Here is a 22,460-nt window from a genome sequence, read left to right on the forward strand (position 1 = left end):
TCCAAGGCATATATCTGCAAATCACAGAGTGACTCAGACCTTCATGAATGTGCACAGGACCCCAGTTCCTTTGGAAAGTGGGAAGAGGTCTGCTGCAGGTCACGTTGGGTCTTGAACATCTAGGTGCCTACCCTCTGAGCAGGTGGGCCATTCTAACCTCTTTTGTGCTGGGCACTCGGAGGTCTCAGCAGACTTAGTGGCATGGCCCGAACCTAGGGTAAGTACCTTCCACGATGGTCAGGTCACACCATCCTTATTCCCCCGGCAGGCGTGGTTTCTCCGTGGCCAGCCTCTTCTGAAATATAGACCAACCCAGGGCAACAATGGCCATGTACTGGTTGTGAGCTGGGAATGGGGGTAGATGATAAGGTGGCTACTCCTGACACAAATGAGCACAAATTTTCCTCTATGGGTTGTGCTCGATGTAAACCGCAAATTTTCCAGGTTGTTCTTTGTGTCTGCCCATCCTAACTCAAAGAGACTAAGACTCTTGTGTATATACACAGAGTCCCTTGGAGGGGTAACCAGGCCAGATGCAGCATTTTAGGAAGCCTGACAAGTTTGCTGTGACATGAGGCTGCAATGATGCTATTATAGCAAACAGGGATACAAAGGTACTCCTTGTTTGAACTTCACCTTGAACACCTGACACCAGGTCCTCTACCCTCCTCTGGACCACCATTCAAACTATATGACCCAGAAGGTGAGCAACCAGCAGATCCATCTTGCAGTAACAGCCTTTTAGTAGTTAGGTGGGACAATAGCTAAAATATCTTCCCAATTTCTTGGACCCAGAGGCTTTGCTTATGCCTAAAGCACGCTTTGCCTTCCATGTACAACCTGGTACTGTGGCGGACCTGATAGAATTTTCCCACTATTTTGGCTCGTGGTAAAGTCCTTTCACCAGGCGCTTTGCCTGCGTCAAGGATATTTGTTTTTGAACCGCCTCACTGGTGATCCAAGATGGCAGACTGGTATTTTCACATTACGTGGGTGTGTACTTCTTCATGGTGATCTGTGCCCTCCTTGTGTCTCGTCATCAAAGCACAAGAGAGTAAGGATCCTTCACTCTTCCTTTGAGATTGAGGCCCCTCTGGCGTTCTGGGGACTGGAGTCAGAGGGGGTATTCCTATTAATAGATGAAAGATGAATTTAATAGAAAGACTATTTAAAGATAAGCTCTTGCAGCGTGCACATCAAGCTGGCACTTGAGTTCCCGGTTTTGGACTGTCTGGGATGAGGAGGAATGCTGGAGCCCCAGCTGCTTCTCATTTGGCTCCCCGTGAACAACGCCCCCCCCACTGCCCCCTTTATACGTGTCACATGGTTCCACAGCTGAACGGGTTTTTCTCTAACTTGGCTGTTTCACATGCAAAATATTTTGAGTCAGATACACATTAGCTCAGAGGACCTTAATTTCAATCTCCTAAACTGAGATTTTTAAAAAGGGCTTGTTTTTTTTTTCTTTTCTTTCTTTTTTTTTTTTTTTTAATTAAAGTAGGGAGGGGCTGCCTGTGGGACAAAAGGGGTCAGAATGTTTTGTGTCAGCTTCATACCAAGATCTTCACTGGGATGGTTCCATGATTTTTTTCTCTGATGATGCTGTTTTTAGGGCCCAGGTGGTTTTATGAAACAAGAACCTAGACTGTTTCTGAAAAATTACACTGGAAAGAAAGAAGAAAAGCATGTTCCTTTGTAAAACCCAAACCCAATGATCTTACGCTGATTTTTTCCACCTGATTTCTCTTTTATTAAGAATGTAAATATTTAATTAAAATCCATTATGTGGGGCGCCTGGGTGGCTTAGTGGGTTAAGCCGCCGCCTTCGGCTCAGGTCATGATCTCAGGGTCCTGGGATCGAGTCCCGCATCGGGCTCTCTGCTCAGCAGGGAGCCTGCTTCCCTTCCTCTCTCTCTGCCTGCCTCTCTGCCTACTTGTGATCTCTCTCTGTCAAATAAATAAATAAAATCTTTAAAAAAATAAAATAAAATAAAATCCGTTATGTGCATATTTGAATTAAGGTACAGAGTTCAGTGTGCAGACTTGGGGATTTTGAGTGGGAGAACCTGGTCTAGCCTTTGAGATATGTTTAGATTAATGAAAAGGATGAACTTGAGGAAAACAAGATTCATTCATGACCCTTCTTATACCGCCTCTTGATTTCTGTTCCTCTAGACACGCAGGCTGAGTCTCTTTACCCTGGATTGGCTCTTTTAAGAAATAAGCTCCCTGAGGATCAGAGATCCGTGATCCATTTTGACAGGAAATACAGGGAGGAGACATATTCTCAGGGAGGAATGCATGGAGACATATTCAAAATGTCTGCCCTAGGGTCGTCCTCAAGTCTTCAGGCACCACCCTTCTCTTTCATATCCTAATAACTTGGATCAATACCCAGTCAATCCCTCCGTGCCCCTTCCCATTATTTTCACAGATTTCCCAAAAGGATTTGTTTCCCAGTTTATCTCTTTCTCTGAATTCCTGTGCCTCTGGGACAGCCTACCCCCTTTTATATTCTCTCAGGCCATTTATTCTAGACAGCCCTAGGACTACCTTGCTGCACAGAGCTTGCGGACACTGCTCTCTTTGGAATCTATGGGGATGACATCTCCTGGAGCCCATCTAGGAGTCACTGGTGTTCCTGGCACTGGGCAATGCAACAGCTGCAAAACTCAAAAATAACAACAACAAAATATTTTTTTTGACTTGCAAATGTACTATTAATGCAAGGTAGAAGTCTATGAAAAATGTTCTAATAGAGAATAATTACGTCACAGGGCAGCAAACCTTTTCGACCCTTTAGGCTAGGGGAGGGGAGGAGGAAGGGTTCCACTCTCATAGCTGAGCAGAACCAGACCATGAGGGTATTTTACTGTGGGGAAAAAAAATTCTTGAAAAAATTTTGCCTTCCTCCTAAGCCTTTGCCTCAAAATGCTAAAATGACAGGTATTTTTATTGCCTTGCCAGATGGCTTGAAGCGAAAGGAGGGAAGCCTGAGCTGAGACCTTGGGGATGATTTAGGACTATGGCAAAGCCCCAAGCTGAAATCCCTGGATTCATCCCCTACTTGCCACTTCGCATTATAAATTCAGCCTTCCGCAGACCGAGAGCGACGGGGAAATGCAGCTTTCAGAAACAAGTTTCTCTTATCTGTCCAGTGACAGCCAGTTGTTTACTCTATTGATTTAAAAATCTCCCTCCTGCCCTAGGTCTTTCTTACATTGCCAATTAGCTGGTTCCTAACGTCCTATCCCCAACATTAAGATCTCCCGATTAGGGATTTATAACCACAATCTTATTTTTGTTAAATTTCTTGTGATGCAGAAGTTTTCCCCTCCTGGGTTGTTCTCATCTTGAACATGAACATATTCAATTGAGGGAAAGGCGAATAAATTTTTATTTTATAACTGGTATAGGAGAGCTTAATGCAATGTAAGTTTTTTAAAAAATCTAAGTCTTCAATTATTCTTTATTCTTAAAATAGCTACATTGTTGAATATTAAAACTATTGCTGTGCCTATAAATTTCCTTTATGTTGTACAAACCTATGTAAGTTGAACAAAGGCCTTCACCTATGGAAAAATTAGAAAATTCTGTGTTTAGATGTAACCATGTCCAAAATAGCTAAGTAGCCAGGAAAATCTCTCCTTGTTAATGGAATATCAGTCATCTATTTCAAACTACCTTATAAAAGGACCTAATGGAACTAGAAGGATTAACAAGCAAATAATCAATTGACTTTAAGGGTATCTTTGGAGGAAATACTACAGCCTATGAAGTGAATTTTTACTTATATTTAAGAAATACAAACAGATCAACTTTTTCCAAAGAACCTTCGATTGAATTTTCTTCCCTAGGATCCTAATCAAAAATCACTTCTTTGGGGTGCCTGGGTGGCTCAGTGGGTTAAGCTGCTGCCTTCAGCTCAGGTCATGATCTCAGGGTCCTGGAATCGGGTCCCGCATCAGGCTCTCTGCTCAGCAGGGAGCCTGCTTCCTCATCTCTCTCTCTCTCTGCCTGCCTCTCTGCCTACTTGTGATCTCTCTGTGTCAAATAAATAAATAAATAAATAATCTTAAAAAAAAAAATCACTTCTTTGATTTTTAATTTTTTATGCATATACTGCATTTTCCGTTGCTGCTTGGAAAATAAGACTGAAATCCTACAAAGAGTCTACAGATCCTCCTTGGCTTGTGATGGGATCACACCCCAATAAACCCATCATAAATTGAAAATACCATGAGTCGAATATGCATTTAATACCTATGATCGTAGCTTAGTGTAGCCTCCCAGAAATGTGCCCAGAACCCTTACGGTAGCCTACAGCTGGACAAAATTGTCTCACACAAAGCATATTTTATCACCAACTGCTGAATATTTCATGAGATTGATCGAATACTATACTGAAAGTGAAAAGCAGAGTGATTGCATGGTGACAGAATGGCTCTAGGTGTGTTGATTGTCTCCCTTCGTGACCTAGTATCACGGGAGTGGTGGCTGCGCAGCATGACAGGGTATCATGCTGTACGTCGCTAGCCCAGGGAAAGAGCAAAACTCAAACCACCATTCCTACTGAATGCGTATTGCTCTTGCACCATAAGATAGAAAAGTTGTGAAGTCAAACCACGGTGTATGAGGCCATCTGCATACTGTTTAAAGAAAAAAAAATCATGATATGAAACAGGGCATCTGAAGGTATCAGAAAATACGGGATTGAATTGAAAAGACAAAAAACAGGGGTGCCTGGATGGCTCAGTGGGTTAAGCCGCTGCCTTCGGCTCAGGTCATGATCTCAGGGTCCTGGGATCGAGTCCCGCATTGGGCTCTCTGCTCAGCAGGGAGCCTGCTTCCCTCTCTCTCCCTCTGCCTGCCTCTCCATCTATTTGTGATTTCTCTCTGTCAAATAAAATAAATAAAATCTTAAAAAAAAAAAGAAGAAAAGAAAAGACAAAAAACAAAAGCCATTGCTGCATGTTTTATTCAGCTGGAACAATGCTGTCTTCTTCACCCCAGTTTGACTCCACATGTGGTGGGTATTTTGGGGGTTGGTTGGTTTGTTTGTTTTGAGCTCCCTGGCTGAATGCAAGGTGGTAGGCATTTACATGAGGTTCAACAGAAGCAGATAGCACACCTAGAAACTCAGGTGCCTTCTAAAAGACGAGGGCCGGTTAGCCCTGGCGGCGGTGAGAGGTAAGTGTGAGAAAAGTCATTAGTAAAATCCGCACATTTGAAACAACACGATCTTTCACTACCTCTCTCATGCAATGTCAAGAGGCTGCCTTATGTAGGGGAATGTTCCTTGGCAGAGCTCTCTTTGCCTGCTGTGGGGAGGAGCGTCATGACTGCTGAGTTAGAGTTGTGGCTCTGTTACGATATTCCATGAAGTTTCCTGTCAAAACGGCACTGGCAGAGGGCCAGGCTAGGTCGGTGTGGTAGGGAGCTGCCTCTTAATGTACTTTAAGGACTTTCTGAAAGCAACTCTGTCACTGAATACCACTGAATACCTCCCCCCATGGAAGTGCCTGCAGGCCTCACAGTAATAGGCATTTCTTTTGCACAAAGGGGATTCTATCCAGATTTATGAGGTGCCTGTTACCTGCACACATAATCCAAGAAATGGACCCACTAGCAGCCTTCTCTTAAATGACTTTATCAGTGAGACTCCTGGGTGGCTCAGTGGGTTAAGCCTCTGCCTTCGGCTCAGGTCATGATCTCAGGGTCCTAGGATCGAGCCCTGCATTAGGCTCTCTGCTCAGCGGGGAGCCTGCCTCCCTCTCTCTCTCTCTGCGTGCCTCTCTGCCTACTTGTGATCTCTGTCAAATAAATGAATAAAATCTTTTTAAAAAAATAGCTTTATCAGCTTTACTCCAGATCCCATGAGGACCCAGATGGAGTAGGACAAAAGACAAGTAGGTTTGGTGGCATGTGTTGATTGGAGACAGAAGAGTCTGGGATGTGGTACACCGTCCAGATCTAAGCATAAATTGTGGTCCCGGGCACTGCAGCCCAGGGTCAACATGGTGGATTTCCAGAGGCGAGGGAAGTGAGGGACTATTTTGAGAGAGAGAAGGCAGTTGAAAAGTGAAATGAGGTGGTCGACCTAAGCTTTGCCTACCCCACAATTTTACAGTCAAGTACTGGCCCTGAGGGAGGAAGGGACCCTGCCTCAATGGCAGCTAATTATGACCCACTGATGACTGCCATTGGAAAACAAAAGAACAGCCTGGAAGTCTGGTTGACCTGCGTCCCAAGCACCATTCCACATTTCAGTGTTGGACAGGAAGCTGCCATCGGGAGTTCGTCTTCCTTGTTAGCAAAGAGGCAAGGCTTGCTGTTTTTACTGGCCAGTGTTCATTGGCCAAATAACAGGCTACCATTGGAGATTTCACTAGAAAATTGTCTCATGTTATTTTCTTACTTTGGTTAGAACTGAAGAAAAGAAAACAAGTGAATGTGGGCCCTACTGCCTCCCAGGCCAGGTACCAGCACATCCTAGACCACTCAGGTTATCTGAGAAAAAGCCATACACATCCGTCAGCACATTTTACCTCCCGGCTTCAGGCATAAAAATGCCAGCACAAAGAAAATCAAGCCAGGTGATAAACCACCCCAAGAAGGGATTACTTTTTCAACTTCTCCTGCCTGGAGAAGGTAGAGGAAAATATCACAGGTCATTGGCTCAGGCTTCATTCACCTGAAGTGTCATAAACTAACCCCCCCACCAAAAAAAAAAAAAAAAAAAAAAAAGGCTGATATTGTCTGCAGGTTTAATAATGACACAAAAGCAAAAAGAAAGGTCTAAACGATTTTTAAGGCTCCAGAAGTTTCCTTGGAAAGGAATTCAAGGCAGAATGTAAAATAAATGGATACTGTCCACCAGGCTGATTAAAGAGTAGCAACTGTATTGTCAGCGCTGCCTGGACTCAAACAGCCCCACGGAATCCAGGATTAGAGATGCTCGTAAGCCTCTTGCTGGAGACAAATGGACAACAGACATCTGCCTGAAGGTGAAGAGCTGTTTCACTAACTGTCTTGGGTGGTAATTGACAGAAGCCAACAACAAAAATGTCAGACATGTAGGTCAGGAGGTCAGTCATCTGCCAACATCTGTGACCCTAGGGAAGGCAGCAATGCATGTATGGTTGTGGGTATAGACCTTACCCGTCTTGGGCTAGATCATTTATATTCATGTTTCTCTTCATGTCACCCTTCAAACCGTGCCTCATGGTTTTGTGAGACCAGTGTATGTGCACGTACAAGGGTGGGTATAAGATGAAGATTTTAATTGGCCCTTGTTCTGATCACTAGCTCATAGTTCATGAGTAGGAAACTGTTGTAACAATAATAAACATAATAAATAATAATAAAACAATAAATAATAATAAAATAGTAAAAAATAAAATAAAAACCAAAAACAATACATAAATAAGGAAAAAAAATTTAAAAAACAATAAAATAAAAAACAATAATAAAACAATAAAATCATAATTTGAAAAAAGGAAGAGTATAAGAATATATTGAAGGTTCTTTGTTTTATCACTAGATCTAATAGTAAAAGCAAAAGCAAGCAAAAAAACTAGATAGACTGAATGTCCATCGATACACTGAAATATTAGGTACTACATAAAATGAGGTGGACCTATATATTCTACATGAAAAGATGTCCAGAAGATGCTTTTAACTGTTAAAAAATTAGGTGGGGAAACAAGATGTCAACTTTGATTTGATTTCATGTTAAAAGGAAACAAGATATTTTTGGATACACACAAGGAGAAGGATCTGGAAGAGTACACTCAAACATACACTTGAAGGGTAGGTTTAAAAAGTAAGGTTTGGATTTTCATTTTCTAATGAGTTGACTTCTTTACTACTTGCGTATTTTTTTAAATGAGCAGATAGTAGTTGATTGATTTTTTTAATTGTCCATTTTTTTTTCTTTAAGAAGAAGGAAATGGTGAAACAGAAAAGCAACATGGAAAGAGCTAAGAGATATGTTTCAAAAATGTGCACTTTTGCCTGAAGAGCACCTTATATGCCAAGAATAGTCCATTTCATTGTGATGATTCAGTCTGTGTTCAATTCCAGTGGGTAAATTAAGATTGATAGTCTCTTTAGAATTTCAGAGTGTGTGTGTGTAATTTATGCTAACACATTGCGAGAAGGAAGGAGAAATTATGTAATCATTTCCACTTTTCCTCTTTCCTCCTCTACTTTGGGAGGCCTGTGTTACTTTTTTGCTTTCTTTCTCTCTCTCTCTTTTACAGTGTTTATTCACTCTTGAACATAATCTACCAGTTATAAGTCTTTTGATGAAAAGTGACAGAAACCCAGCTAAACGAGCTTATGCTAAAAAGGAAAGCAGACTTTGGGGTCATGTAGATAAGAAGGGATCATGTAGATAAGAAATCCAGGGACTTACGTTTTTTCATCAATGTTTTCTTTCTTTTTACCTCTTTCAGTACTACCTTTGTCTCTGTTGGCTCCCTTCTCCATTAGGCTCTTGATGCGGTGGGGAGCAGAAATGGCCAACATGACTTCCTTAGACTCCTTTCACTCCACAAAAACTAACAACCCAACAGAACAAGAGAGAATGCCTCTCTCTCAGTCACTCAACCAATCCCCCCTCTCTGCACAATCTCTAGGGCCACGAGAGTGAGAGACTCTGATGGGCTAGTCTTGGCCATGTGCCCGTCCTGACGGTGAGGGAGGCAGGTCAGGGGATAAACAAATCTGTCAACTGAGGAAGGCTGAGTTCCCCTTTTCTTCCCCAGAAGAAAAAGATAATAGCTCTTGCCAAAAGGGAGAAGGTCTGCTAAGTAGGCAAAAACTACAGATATACACTAAACATGGGATTTTTTTTTAAAGATTTTATTTATTTGACAGACAGAGATCACAAGTAGGCAGAGAGGCAGGCAGAGAAAGGAGGAAGCAGGCTCCCTGCCGAGCAGAGAGCCTAATGTGGGGCTCGATCCCAGGACCCTGGGATCATGACCTGAGCCGAAGGCAGAGGCTTTAATCCACTGAGCCACCCAGGCGCCCCTAAACGTGGGATTTTAAAACGTCTCATGTTCCATATGAAGAAGTAACAGAGCCTCTCTCATCTTCTTGATCTTCATGAATTCTTGGAACTTTTCCCTCCTTAGGCTTCTGTAAGTTCTTTACAACCGTCTCACTGGATTGGAAGACATGATTGCCTGTGATTCTCTTCCCTGTGTATCCTGTTTCGAGCAAAAGGCTCTTTCTCTGTCTTGCCCAACTGTCCTGTCACTTGCCTTCTAGTGATTTATCTCAAAAGGAAACCAGTAAAATGAAAAAATCTTATTTTTAAGATTTCCTATTTGATTATGGGAGAAGAAAATACTTTGTTTCAGAGAGGCATTTTAAAAGTCTTGAGCTGGTGAGTTTTGCATAAAAATAACTTACGTTCTTTTCCCTGAGCCAGGAGTCCTTTGAAAAAAGCAGGTGTTCCAGATACTAGAGATGACAAACAGCTTTATAACTAACACAAGGAAGAGCCGAGGACAGTGAACTCATCTGCCAAGTGTTAAAGCCAAGGGCAAAATATTCCAAAATGGATTTTTCTAGAAACATTTCAAAACAGGGGAAGCCGGAGGATTAGTAAAACAGTGAATGTACAGTCTGGTCACTTTGAAGGTTGACATATTAGCTAGTCTGCTAATGGTGTGCATTTACACAGATCTTTTCAAGGGAGATTTTTCCTCCAGCCAACTGTGAAGATATGATAGGTTTTTCCTCTGTCCTTAGCTCATGCTAAGCACCATCAACATCTGTTGTGTAGTCTACATGGAGTGGGGCTGTTGCCATGAAATTTTCAGAATATACACAGGTTGCCTTAGCTCACTGACTGCAAAGGCTTATTTTCTGCTTGCTTAGTTGTTGCTTTGGAGGGAGGGAAAAGGAAGTGGGCTACAGGTTGGAGAATCATGCATGCTCCTTTGTTTAAAAAAAAAAAGCAGAAGTGGAGCACCTGGGTGACTGAGTTGGTTAAGCGTCTGCCTTTGGCTCAGGTCATGATCCCAGGGTCTTGGTATCGCATCAGGCTCCCTCCTTAGCAGGAGGTCTGCTTCTCCCTCTGCCCCTCCCCCTGCTCATTCTCTCTCTTTCTCTCTCTCTCAAATAAACAAATAGTCTTGAAAAAAAGAAATTAAAAAAAAAAAAAAACGAAAATAATCCGAAGGACCCTCAGTCACTGGGCACAAGGATAAAATAGTGTTTGGTTTTTATTTTGTTCTGTTTTTTTTCCACTCATGGTTTCCTTATTTGGAAGTATCTTCAGAGCACCTCAGTAATTTCCTCCAATGCTTATTGTTGAGTTTTCTGCCACGCACCCGTTTTTCCAATGCCGTGTAACTGCCACACCCACCTGTTACCTTCCACCTAAACCTAAAGCTGGTTAGCCACCTGTTTTCCCTCCAACAACACTGCCATCCATTTTGGCAGAATGCTTTCAGATGGATGCTTAGGAAGAAGATACGGTGAAGTCTGTTCCTTAGAACAGAGCCGTCCAAGAGCAATACAATGTAAGCGGAATGTGTGAGGTGAAGCATTGAAGTATGGGGATTAAAAAGATCAATGGTGAAATTAAATTTCAGTATTTTATTTAATCCAATTTACTACACACACACACACACACACATATATATAATCCAATTTAATCCAATATATCCAAACATTATACAGTTATTAGTGGGATGTTTTTCCATTCGATTTTCTGTACTAAGACCATGAAATCTGGTGTGTATGTTATATTTACAGCATGCCTCAATTTGGACTAGCCTTAGCTCAAGTGCTTATAACTACCTCTGGCTAGTGCTTACTGTGTTGAACAACAACATGCACCTAGAGGGACCCTGTAGGCTATGCTTGAAGTATTTGCTGTGGACTTGTTATGCTTTTTATATAATACTACCTAGTTCTGGGGAGTGCAGGATGCTGTGAACAATAGAATTGTGTTTTTTTCAAAAATGTTCATTTCCTCGATTCTGAATCAAGATTCCAAGTTCTTTTTCCCCTAGTCAGTCTAGCTTAGTAAAGCCATTGCCAAGGTCATGACAGATGTGAGAAAAATGTGGAAAGTTCGAGGGGTGGAAAAGCACTCCAAATTTTGAAGTCACAATTCTTAAATTCCACATAAGATATCAAACACTTTTTGATGGATGTCCTTCATTATTTATGATCCTCATAGACCTTTTCATCCCCTGTGTGATTTCCTGCTACCCGACTTGCTCTGGAAAGTGCTTTGTGTTCCAGTCTCAATCGTCCAAGGTTTTGGAACAATTCATCGTCTTTCCACCTCGGCTGCACATGTTCAGTAACAATGATTGATCTCTACACTACAGGGGATGCCGAGAACTTTCTACTTCCTCTGAAGACTCGCTCTCTGGGGATGAGCCATGCAGTGATACTGTTCTCACAGATGCTTTGCAAGCACTTTTAATGGGTTAGCATGTCCACGTGTGTTTCCTGAGTGTACAGTTCATGGTGTTGTTGACTGTTTTTGTATGTGTGTGGTGTCAGTCCAAGAGGTGGATTGATATGACCCTTCTTAAATCACTAATTATTTGGGAACTACTCTAAATGTTCTTTGGGCTTCTTAGTGGTTGGTGGATGTGTGCCCAGCAGTCCCAGCTGGCTCCTCGGCCTGGGACTCTCCTCTCACTGTTCACAGGCTTGGCTTCTTCTCATTCTTCAAATCTCAGAGGTCTTCTCTGACCACCCAGTATTATATTAGGTCCTTTTTTTTTTTTTTTTTAAGATTTTTATGGGGCATCTGGGTGGCTCAGTGGGTTAAGCTCTCTGCTCAGCTGTGCTCTCTGCTCAGCTGGGAGCCTGCTTCCCCCTCTCTCTCTGCCTAACTCTCTGCCTGCTTGTGATCTCTTTCTCTGTCAAATAAATAGAATCTTAAAAAAAAAAAAGATTTTATTTATTTATTTGAGAGAGAGCATGAGGGGGGAGAAAAGGCAGAGGGAGAAGCAGACTCCCCATCAAGCTAGGAGCCCGATACAGGACTTGATCCCAAGACCCTGAGATCAGGACCTAAGCCAAAGGCAGATGCTTAACCAACTGAGACACCCAGGCACTGCTAGATCTTTTATTTATTTATTTATTGCCACAATAGTTTGTTTTCTGCTTTCAAAGCTCTTAGCAACGCTGAAATATACTTGTTTATTGACTATCTGTAAGGGCAATCTAGTGTGTCGACTCTATCCACCCCAGTACAGCCTAAACTACTAACACAATGCCCAGTGCTCAGCAGGTGCTCAAATATATTACTTTGCTGGATAAATGCGTAACAAGTTGCTTTGTATTTTTCCAAGAACTGTTTCTATCACATTAATGGTAAACCCATCCAAATCACACCATCATCCCCAGAGTTAGAGATACTGACAATGCTTCTCTGACTAAAGCTGTTTCATTTCTCAAAACACTTCCTCTTCATCTGTTTCTGCATTGTGCATCAAACCACCAGGGGAAGTCTGGGGAAAATGTTAAATGCCATTTAGAATCCAAAGTTAAACACTACATTAGAGGATCCACGTTCCTACAAATCTTCGATTGTCAGAGCACCAGTGATGACACTTGAACCCAAACTGAAAGGTTTCCCACAGTTCATGTCATCTCAGTGATTATAATAATCACTTATTATATATTTTATATACATATTATATTATTATACATATTAATATATCATATATTAATATGTATATATTATAAATTATATATAATATATGGCATATATTATATATATACAATTATTATAATCATCTCAGTGATTATAATAAAAGTAAGGTCATGGATAACCATACACATACTGCAGGGGAATCCAAGATGTACTTCTCTTCTGTTTATGGAGCAAAGAGCCCCAATGCTATTTAATGCCAGGACACAGGTAGAGAAATAGTGACCCTCACAGCCAGCTGACATAACCCTGGGCTTCAGAACCCATATTGCCAGGGAATTCATGTGGGTGCTGTCGGCTTTCTAGAGTTCATTGTTTGGACAAATACTTATTCATATTCTTAGTGTGTTCAACTTTAAGTGCTCTTGGAATATTGACTTAATCAATTATCATAACAATCTGGTGAAATAGGCACTATTAGCATCCCATTTTGTAGTCGTGGAAACTAGGACCTAGGCACGTTAACCAGCTCTGAGGATGGTATGAGACGAATCTGAGATTTAAACCCGAAGAGTTTAATACCCAGAGCAGTGTGCTTACCCTCTACATTACAGGGTTGCTCTGGACTTTGAACTGAAAAGCATTTATTCTATCCACAATTACATCTTTCTCTATTCTTCCCATAAGCCACCTTTAAAACATTTCGCATAATTTACAAGGAACATTTTTCATTGGCCATCAGTTGTCTTCATCTAGTTCAATATGAATTTAGCTTTTCTCTCCTTCTTTTCTTCTAAAGAGGTCCTCAGGCTGAGAACTTGGGAACCGGAAGCTATAAATTTAGAGGAAAAGAAGCAAAACTCACAACAGAGTCATATCTAAGAAGACTAAAAACCTTACTTCGTTTTTCAGTTTTTCTTCCCAAAAGCTGTTTGGACATAGGATTTATTCTGGTTTGGAACAGAGGGTATTATAATTACTTATGGCATTCCATTCATTGATGGCTTTCTTCTACAACTTAGAGGTGACCAGTTCTAATGTCTTTGCATGGCTTCTCCGAGGGGAAGAAGTTTTTGTTCTGTTAACCTACCAGAAGCTACTTAGAGATAAAGCCAAAAAACAGTCCATTATAGCTTTAGTCTCCATGACATCTAAATCCCTTTGTTGCCCTTCAGAGGGATAAGCATCAACAGTAGACCTAAGCAGTCGTCTCCAAATGCATGAGTTTGGTCTCAAGGTAGAATAGGTAAGAGAAAAGGTAAATTCCTTATAAAGACAACAGGAACTTTGAGTCCAGGCGGATATATAGAACAGTAATATTCACAGAACAGATTAGGTACTATAGTGAAATGATTATCAAAATAAGGAAGAGAGACTGCCCAGAGGACTAATCGTAATTAAACGCACAGTGTGGTCACAGTAGGTGAGTAATCAGTGGAATGCGTTTTCGTCCAGCTCCTATTCTGCATCTGGGACAGGTCCCCGGGAATGTGGTGTGATGTTCAGAAGTTGACCTGCATTCCTCTTCAGATCATTTAACCACGCTTGCTGACCTGCATTCCTTTGTATAACTATTTAATCAAATTCATTTCAAATACCAGAGCCTCCAGTTCAAGATTTAATCAGTGTTTACATACACGTGTGAAATCTCTTAGTGTCCACAAGTGCCCTTGAGGACGAAGACTGCATGATAACAGAATTTCAAAAGACCTCCTGGTCATGGTGTTTCATTCTTTTTTTTTTTTTTTTAAAGATTTATTTATTTATTTGACAGACAGAGATCACAAGTAGGCAGAGAGGCATTCAGAGAGAGGAGGAAGCAGGCTCCCTGCCGAGCAGAGAGCCCCATGCGGGGCTCGATCCCAGGACCCTGGGACCATGACCCGAGCCGAAAGCAGAGGCTTTAACCCACTGAGCCACCCAGGCGCCCCATGGTGTTTCATTCTTAAATGAACATCCCTTCTCTCTTTCTCCGCCCTCTCTCCTCCCCCTCTTCTTTTTAATAAAGATTTTATTTATTCATTTGACAGAGAGAGAGAGATCACAAGTAGGCAGAGCAGCAGGCAGAGAGAGAAAAAGGGAAACAGGCTCCCTGCTGAGCAAGGAGCCTGATGCAGGGCTTGATCCCAGGGTCCTGGGACCACGACCTGAGCGGAAGGCAGAGGCTTAACCCACTGAGCCACCCAGGTGCCCCTCCTCCTCCCTTTCTTAAGAGGTCTTTAATCTGTGGACTATTCCAATTGTTGAAAGCACCCATCCTGCGCCCCTGTCTTAGAAATTATTTCTCTCTCCTTCTGGTCCATGTTGGAAAGTACTGTAACCCAGTAGGCAAATTACTAATGTGGAAGCTCTAGAAATAGATTAATCCCATGGTAGAGCATAGAAAATCAGACTGAGTACTTAATAACTAAGATATTGTTATGTACACATGTCATATTATGAAAGCAAGTATGCTGACTGTTTGGCAACTTACAGCATTTTCATTTATCCCTAACCATACAGTTGGATGCTCTGATGTAGAAGGGCTATTCAAGTCACCAACAGAAAAAAGAAACCTGTGGAAAAATTGAATAATGAGACGTGTGCAATTTGAAGGATTTAAAACACTGCTCAGTTATTGTTGCAGAGCATTAGGAATTTCCCTTGCAGACAAAAATTTTGGATGTAAAAGTTTGCTTAAAAATAACCATCTTCTGGTTAAACAACAGGTCCTTGGCCTCAATTCATGGCAGTGACTACGGTAGCTATTCATGAAGACGAAAAGGCACCAGAATCCAAAGGGGAAAAGGGTGGTATCAAAGCCAAACACAGGCAAGTAAGATTGATTTTATTCAGGTTCTTACGATAGCCTGAGCACCCTAAATCTGAGTATCAGAGTATTTCTGTAGTGGGATTTTGTGTTAGACTTTTATAGGGAGGGAGAGACAAATTGCAGGTGGGGTGACTTCAGTTGAGATTGTTTTGCAATCAAGGGAAGTCTAGGTCAGTTAGCTGAACAGGAAATGTTTTTTCTGTGTCTAGCAAGTTTCAGAGGGACAAACAGTTTAATCTCAGCTATTCATTCATGAGACAAAGAAAGGGAAGTTGGAGGGTCTGTGTCTAGTCTTGTCAACACCTTCAGGCAGAAAAGGAAAAGTCTGTGCTTGGCCTTGTCACAGGTAAACAAGGGAGCCAAACACCTGTGAATCTTATGGAGTCAGGAGAGAGAGTGGACCATGAGTTTTATCAATCATATGGGGAAGTGACTCTTTGGGGTAAACCATTTCCCGGAACACAAAAAGGTGGGGACATCCGTTGCTGATTTCTGGGAGCACAAGGCTCAGACACATTTCGCCATTGTCAATGGCAGCCTGATTCAGACTGGCGGCGTCAGTAGACAGATAAGGAGATGGGCTATAACCCAGGGGGAGTCTGCTCCTACAGATCTGAAGGCAACAAGCCACCCTGAGAGGAAAAGCTTTCCATAAAAAGTATAGGGGGAAAAGATGACCTGTTAATAAAAATGATGTGAGGAGGATCCCTGGGAAAAGAGACCCATCCTTTAGGCAGTTTGCTGAAGAAGTACCACTTCTTTAAAAAAAAAAAAAAAAGTTTATTTGACAGAGAGAGAGCGAGACAATGAGAGAGGAAACACAGGTAAGGGGAGTGGGAGAGGGAGAAGCAGGACCCTGGGATCATGACCTGCACTGAAGGCAGACACTTAGCGTCTGAGCCCCCCAGGTGCCCCTTTTAAATCAAAACTGAGGATTTATGGATGAAGCCTAGACGAGTGGGCAGAGAGTCTCTCCCGGGAGCAGGGGAAGTGGTGAGTCCAAGTCAACCTCAGATGGAAGAAAGAACTAACCTGCAAAAATCTGGCCCTTGGGGTTAAGTAAGTATAGTTAAATCCAGTCATGAAACTTACATACTGCCTGCCTGAATAGAGTTTGGATCCAGAGTTCCTCTAGGTATTTCAACAGCTTTACAAAGTCAGTGTTCTCTGCTAGTAACTCACTATAGAAGAGGAGCCCAGAGGAAAGACAGTGGCCCCAGATCAGTTGATTAACAAAACAAACAAACAAACAAACAAAACAAAACCAAAACCCCTTTGCCCCCTGTAGAATCTTTTTGTATTTTGCACCAGACTGCCTCAGAACCATATGTCAAGATATTCCTTCACCTGACCATGTTTTTGCACACGATTTAGAGGTTTCCATATAGAAATACCAACAATGAACTTCCAATGACCTATAAGAATAGGTAAAAGCGTAGTAATGGGATTAATCGAAATCCCAGGATAATCTCACTGAATCAGGTTAACAATCCATAAACTTCCTTCTATACCAAATCTTTGATTAAAGCTGCTCTATTATAAGCAGCTAAACTGTGGTACTTGAATTTCATCTCCCTTCCAATTCTAACTTTATTAGAAGTCTAAGATGAAGCAAAAAGCTAAGAGAGAAAAGACATCCTAAAGGGGGAAAAAGTACTGGAAAGTGAAGAAATGACCATAGAAAACTTGTCATGTGAGGAGTGGCCAATTCCTAATCACACTCAGTGTAAGCAGGGGAAATCACATGGGTACAGCAGAGAGGAGCACTGTCTAAAGAGCAGGTGGAAGAGGAGGGGGCAGGGAGTGTATCAGAGAAAGGGGGTGGGGAGAACCAAGTGAGTATGTCCTATAACCATCCCTTTCTCTGTGAAACTCAAAACTGTTCAAAAACTGAGCTCCTCATCATTTTTTCTCAGTCATGTTTCTTTACTGTGGTTTGGGCAATTTCTTTCAGAAAGTAAAACTTGCTATAGCATTTATACTTGGGTTCGACATCTATTCCCCTTCTTAAACTCTAGGGCTTTCAGGTAAAATACACAGGGAATTTTCTCCCGTTTTATCTACGGTGAAATGTAAAATGTTCACATTTCCCCATCTTATTAATTAGCAAATACTCTGGGTATGTTGTACGATGCCCATCCTTGTTCTCTTGTTTGTTTAAGATTTTATTTATTTGACAGAGAGCGAAGAAGGGGGAGCAGCAGGCAGAGGGAGAGGGAGAAGCAGGGTCCCCGACATGGGGCTGGATCCCTGGACCCCAGGATCATGACCCCAGCCGAAGGCAGGTGCTTAACCGACTGAGCCAACCAGGACCCCCCTCCTCCTTGCTCTCTGAGTGGTGGAGCCACATGACTAGTTCCCGCCAATGAGCTGTGAGCAGCAGTGACAGGTCTAGCTTCTAAGCTGCAGCATCTAATTCTTGGCTAAAGACCCTTCTTAGTTCTCTTTCCTTCATGGAGTGATGAGCAATCTTGTTGTTAGCAAGCTGCTCCATTTGGCTGAGGCTTAAAATCAAAAAGACCTGAAGCAGAGGTGTAGCTGACCTGAACTTGACATCTAGTGAAAGCAAGAAATACATTTGTATTAATCTATGAAAGTTTTGAATTGTTGCATGATTGTTACCACAGGGTAACCTAACCCATCTTGACTGATACAATCACATTTATGCAAGAGTATGGTCTGATTCTCAATATAAATACCTTGTAATTACTTACATACATTTGTACAAGCAAATGAAACAAGCGTGACTCCAGGATAAAATAATAGTCTGCCACAACCAAACTATCGTTCTCAACCAGAAGTCAGGAAGGACTTCAAACAGATCTTCCCTCAATGACCCAGATGTACCATGAGAATAAAAAAATCTGGGCCTTTAATACAGAGATGTTTTATTAAAGAAAAATCTACATTTAAAAAATAGGGAAAAAAAGAGAATGGTTTTCGGCTTGATCAGTGACAGTGTTATAGCAGGTTTATCCAGTGTTTGTCACACAATAAAGATATATTATGGGAACTGGGTAAAAGGATAGAGGCAGATGTTTAATTGTAATAATTGAATGAACAATTAGATGTCAGCTCTTTGGCAGATGATATACAGTGAAATGGAGTTTTGTACTAATTATTCTCAGTAGCTAACTCTTGAGTATAAAAATGTACTCAGTGTTGAAGATCCAAATATGAGTAATATGAACTCCCTAGCATCTTGATGGGAATTGACAGTTGAATAGTAGGGGATAAGAAATGGACACGAAGGGTGCCTGGGTGGCTCAGTCGGTTAAGCGTCAGACTCTTGATTTTGGCTTAGGTCCTCATCTCTGGATCCTGGGATGGAGCCCTGATGTGTGTGTGTGTGGGGGGGGGGGGGGGGTATTCCACTCAGTGGGGAGAGTGCTTGTCTCCCTCTGCCTCTCCCCCTGCATACACACCGCTTTCTCTCTCTCTCTCAAATAAAGAGATCTTTCTCACTCTCTCGCTCGCTCTTTTTATTTATTTATTTATTTTTAAGAAATGGGCATGAAGCAGAAATATGCAAACTGCTGTTAAATGTGCAGTGGTAGGCATGGTGGGGAATATTCTTGAAAGGGGTAAATGGTCCAGTGACTGCGGTTGCTAAGCCATTCCACAGTACTGCCTAGCCTACCGAGGCAGCTCCTTGATTAGAAAACTGAGTATCAGAGACTGGTTGGTAATTGATAATAAGCAGCCAACAGACTAAGCAGAGTAGTTCATGAACTTGATAACAAGTCAACATCTTGCTGAGGAAGCTGGCTTTCTTGCTATCCAATTTAAAATCTAACAGGTCTCTTCCAACCCAACTACCTCACTCCTTCCACACTTTGTATATCAATTTGTGGTTTCGAGTTTAGCACCAGATTGCACAGGAAAAGCAAACCAACAAATGATCCAAGCAAAAGCAAACTCATAGACTATGCAGGAAAGTATATAGAAGTGTAGGTTTAAATCACAGTGTAAAAATAATCACATGAAAACAATGGTAAACATGTAATCAAAAACATGTTAGGAAGAGAATAAACCATGAGAAAAGAACTATTAAGAAACAGGGGAAACTGTCTGAAACAACATCTAAGAGACTGACCTTTTACACTATGGCATGCTTTTCTTTGGGCTACACAACAACAGATAATTTTTTTTTTTTTACCCTGGGACAACCCATTTTCCGTATGTGCAACACAGTCAGCCCCCTTCTTGAACTATTTAACACCTGGTGCACTATTAGAGCTGGTAGGTGTTCAGTGCAGTAGGAAGAAGATGCCCATTTATTATTCAAAAGATTACTCCTTTGATACATTAAAATCTGATTATTTAAAAAAAAAAACAAAACAAAACCAGGATGTCAAAATATCTAACAGGATGGCAATGGAACTAAGCTCTCTACAGACCATGTCAAGGATGACACCAATTTCCATCCATATCTACTGGATGGAAGCAAGATGTGCTTTTCTCAGAGTTTATACTAGGCAAAAAAAAAAAAAAAAAAAGAAAGGAAACACAAAAAACAGTATTTTTATTTTAACCAGATGTGAATGAATTAAGCCCAATATTTTCAAGTATTTTTAGTGCCATATGATGTCATCTGATTTTATATTTTTCTACTGAAGGATAATGCGTGTTCTTAAAATTGTGAAGCCACTTTCTATACATGTACTTGAAGTCTTATATATGATCAATTACAATAAACAAATTACAACACTGCAGGACACCCTCTTGGCCAATGATGTCAAAAAGCGGAGAGAGAAATTCAGTTTCTCAGTAGGAAATCAAATTAGAAGCATGTGAAATGTCTTCTGCTGGCCTTCAAGGGAGTCCTCATCTCAAATAATTACTGTACTTGTCCAGACAGGTCCAGAACAGGATGGCGGGCCATGTCCTCCTAATCCTACAGTTTGCCTCTTTTCTGCCAACAGAGCAGCCCATGCACTGCATAGGCACTGTGTACAGTTTTACACTAGTCATCCAGAAAACTCCACTTTTTAAACAATCAGGTCGTTTCTGGTTGCTAGGTATTAAAGACATATTATTACATATGTAATAATACATTATTATGGGCTACTAATATATAATACATTATCTTTATTCTATGTGGTAAATATATTATCCATGATGTATTTTCAATGACAGGCTCACACATGCTGCACATCCCCAGTGCCATTAACCTAGATAAGTACTGAGTTTCCCAGGATCCTGGCGCCACTCTAGCTCCCTTGGAACTGGCAAGGGAACAAAGAGGATGGATGGACCAGAACTTGCTTCCTCACACTTTTCTCTGGGGCAAGAGCCGGCAAGCAGCCACACCCTAGAGCAAGAGAGTGGCCCTCAATAGCTTTGCTGAGTGAACTTCTCCGAGTCATCTCTCCTGGGAAAGGGATTTCTTCAAAACCATTTAAAGCTTTCCAAAGGGCAAAAAGAGAGATGGTCCTGAGCCAATGTTACCATAAATGCTTCCACTCTCCCTGATTTCATTTAGGAAATAAAGAAGGAAAGAGGCAGTCACAACGGCTGACTTGCCCACATGCCTCATCCATCTGCCCCCCGCCCCACCTCCGCCTCCCTTCAAGAAAAAAACGCTGAAAGTAAATTTTACAGTAGGGCCCGCGGTACAGCAAAGTTGTCGAATGAAAAAGCCATTATTTCAGCGCGAGGTCTCCATCCAGCACCCACGCCGGAGCAAAGGACAGTCCGGGCCAAGCCCCCTTTGCCATCCACTCCTCGCCGAAGCCCTGGAGGGCGCGAGCAGGAGGGAGGAGAGGGGGCGAGGACTCCGTGCCAGCGCCACCTCCTCTGCCAAAGGCTTCTCAAGCTCGGCAGTGTCCCAGGACTGTGCCCACCTTCCGTTTCCCCTGCCCGAGTCCCTTTTCCCGGTTCAGGCTGGACCGGCGGACTGGTTTGGGGACCAATGAAGGGGCAGCCGCTGACGCGTGGATCCCGGTGAGGGGCGATTTCATTTCCAGGGGGAGAGGCCGCCGAGCGGGGGGCGGAGGAGAAAGGGGGGGGAGCGGGGGCAAAAAGTCGGAGGGGAGGAGAGTAGCAGCCCAGCTGCGGAGGAGCCGAGGCGGCAGAGGTGGACCGGCGAGAGGTGGAGAAGGAAGCGCAGGTTCGCGGACCGGAGCCGCGGAGCCGGCGGGGAGGCAGCGCGGGAGGGGCGCGGGCCGGCCGGGGAGGGTGGCCGTCAGTCCGGCGGAGCGGGACTCGCGGCCCGGGGCGAGGGGCGCGCGCGGGGCGGAGGCAGTCCCGGCGGAGTGGCCGCGCCCCCGTCCCTCGCGGTGCGCCCGCGCCGCGCCGCGCCCCCGCATCCCCCCGCGTCCCCCCGCGCCGGCTCCGCGCCCGGCCGCCCCGGGGCTGCCCCCGCCCCGCGCGCGCCCGTTGGGGGGCCGGGGGAGCGGCGCCGGCGGCCCGGCCGCATTGTGACGTAGCGGGCCGCAGCAGCGCCTCTGCCGCCCGCCCGCCCGCTGCCCGCCCGCTCCCGCTGCGGCGGCTCCTGCTCCCGCCGCCGCCGTCCACCCGTGCGTCCGTCAGTCGGTCCGCGCTCGCGAGTCGCCGGCGCGCCGGGCGCCCCTGGTGAGTCCAGGTCCCGGCGGGCGCGGCGGGGAGGCGGGGGGCGGCGGCGCGGGCGGCTGAGCCTTTCCAAGTTTGCACCGGGCGACCCCGGCGGGTGTCGCCCCTGCTTCCCACAGCCCCCGGGCCCCCTTTGTGCCGCGAGTCCGGGCGGCCCGGGCAGCGGCGGCGCCTCTGCAGAGCGGGTTTGGGGGAAGGTCTCTATAGTAACAGCGGCGGCGGCTGCCGAGCGGCAGCTTTCCTCTGGGGAAGGGGGGAGACAGCCCCCGCCTCTGCTGCCAAAGGATTGTTCTCTTCCTTTGCGCGTTTCGTGTGGTGGTTATCCGCGCTGCCACCTCACCTCGTGTCGGAGGCGGGGATGGGCAGGGCCCCAGCTCCTGAGAGCCCGGAGGACGAGGGGCCAAGTAATAGTAACAGCGACAGTACCCGATGACA

General features: G+C 43.6%; 1 protein-coding gene across 5 annotated transcripts in view; it reads left to right on the forward strand.

The window, feature by feature from the left end:
• The first annotated feature begins 21,322 nt into the window (after positions 1-21,322).
• Positions 21,323-22,460, forward strand: part of SNCAIP (synuclein alpha interacting protein) — a 159,905-nt gene continuing 158,767 nt past the window's right edge. For 4 of the 5 annotated variants that reach the window (XM_032335477.1, XM_032335474.1, XM_032335471.1 and 1 more), the window contains exon 1: positions 21,954-22,028. The gene's annotated coding sequence lies outside the window, so the exon portion shown is untranslated. Of the gene's footprint in view, positions 21,399-21,953; positions 22,029-22,460 lie in introns of those variants that run through there. The other variant, XM_032335472.1, reaches the window with a different exon arrangement.

Source organism: Mustela erminea, chromosome 3, assembly GCF_009829155.1.
Source record: "Mustela erminea isolate mMusErm1 chromosome 3, mMusErm1.Pri, whole genome shotgun sequence".
Lineage (NCBI taxonomy): Eukaryota > Metazoa > Chordata > Mammalia > Carnivora > Mustelidae > Mustela > Mustela erminea.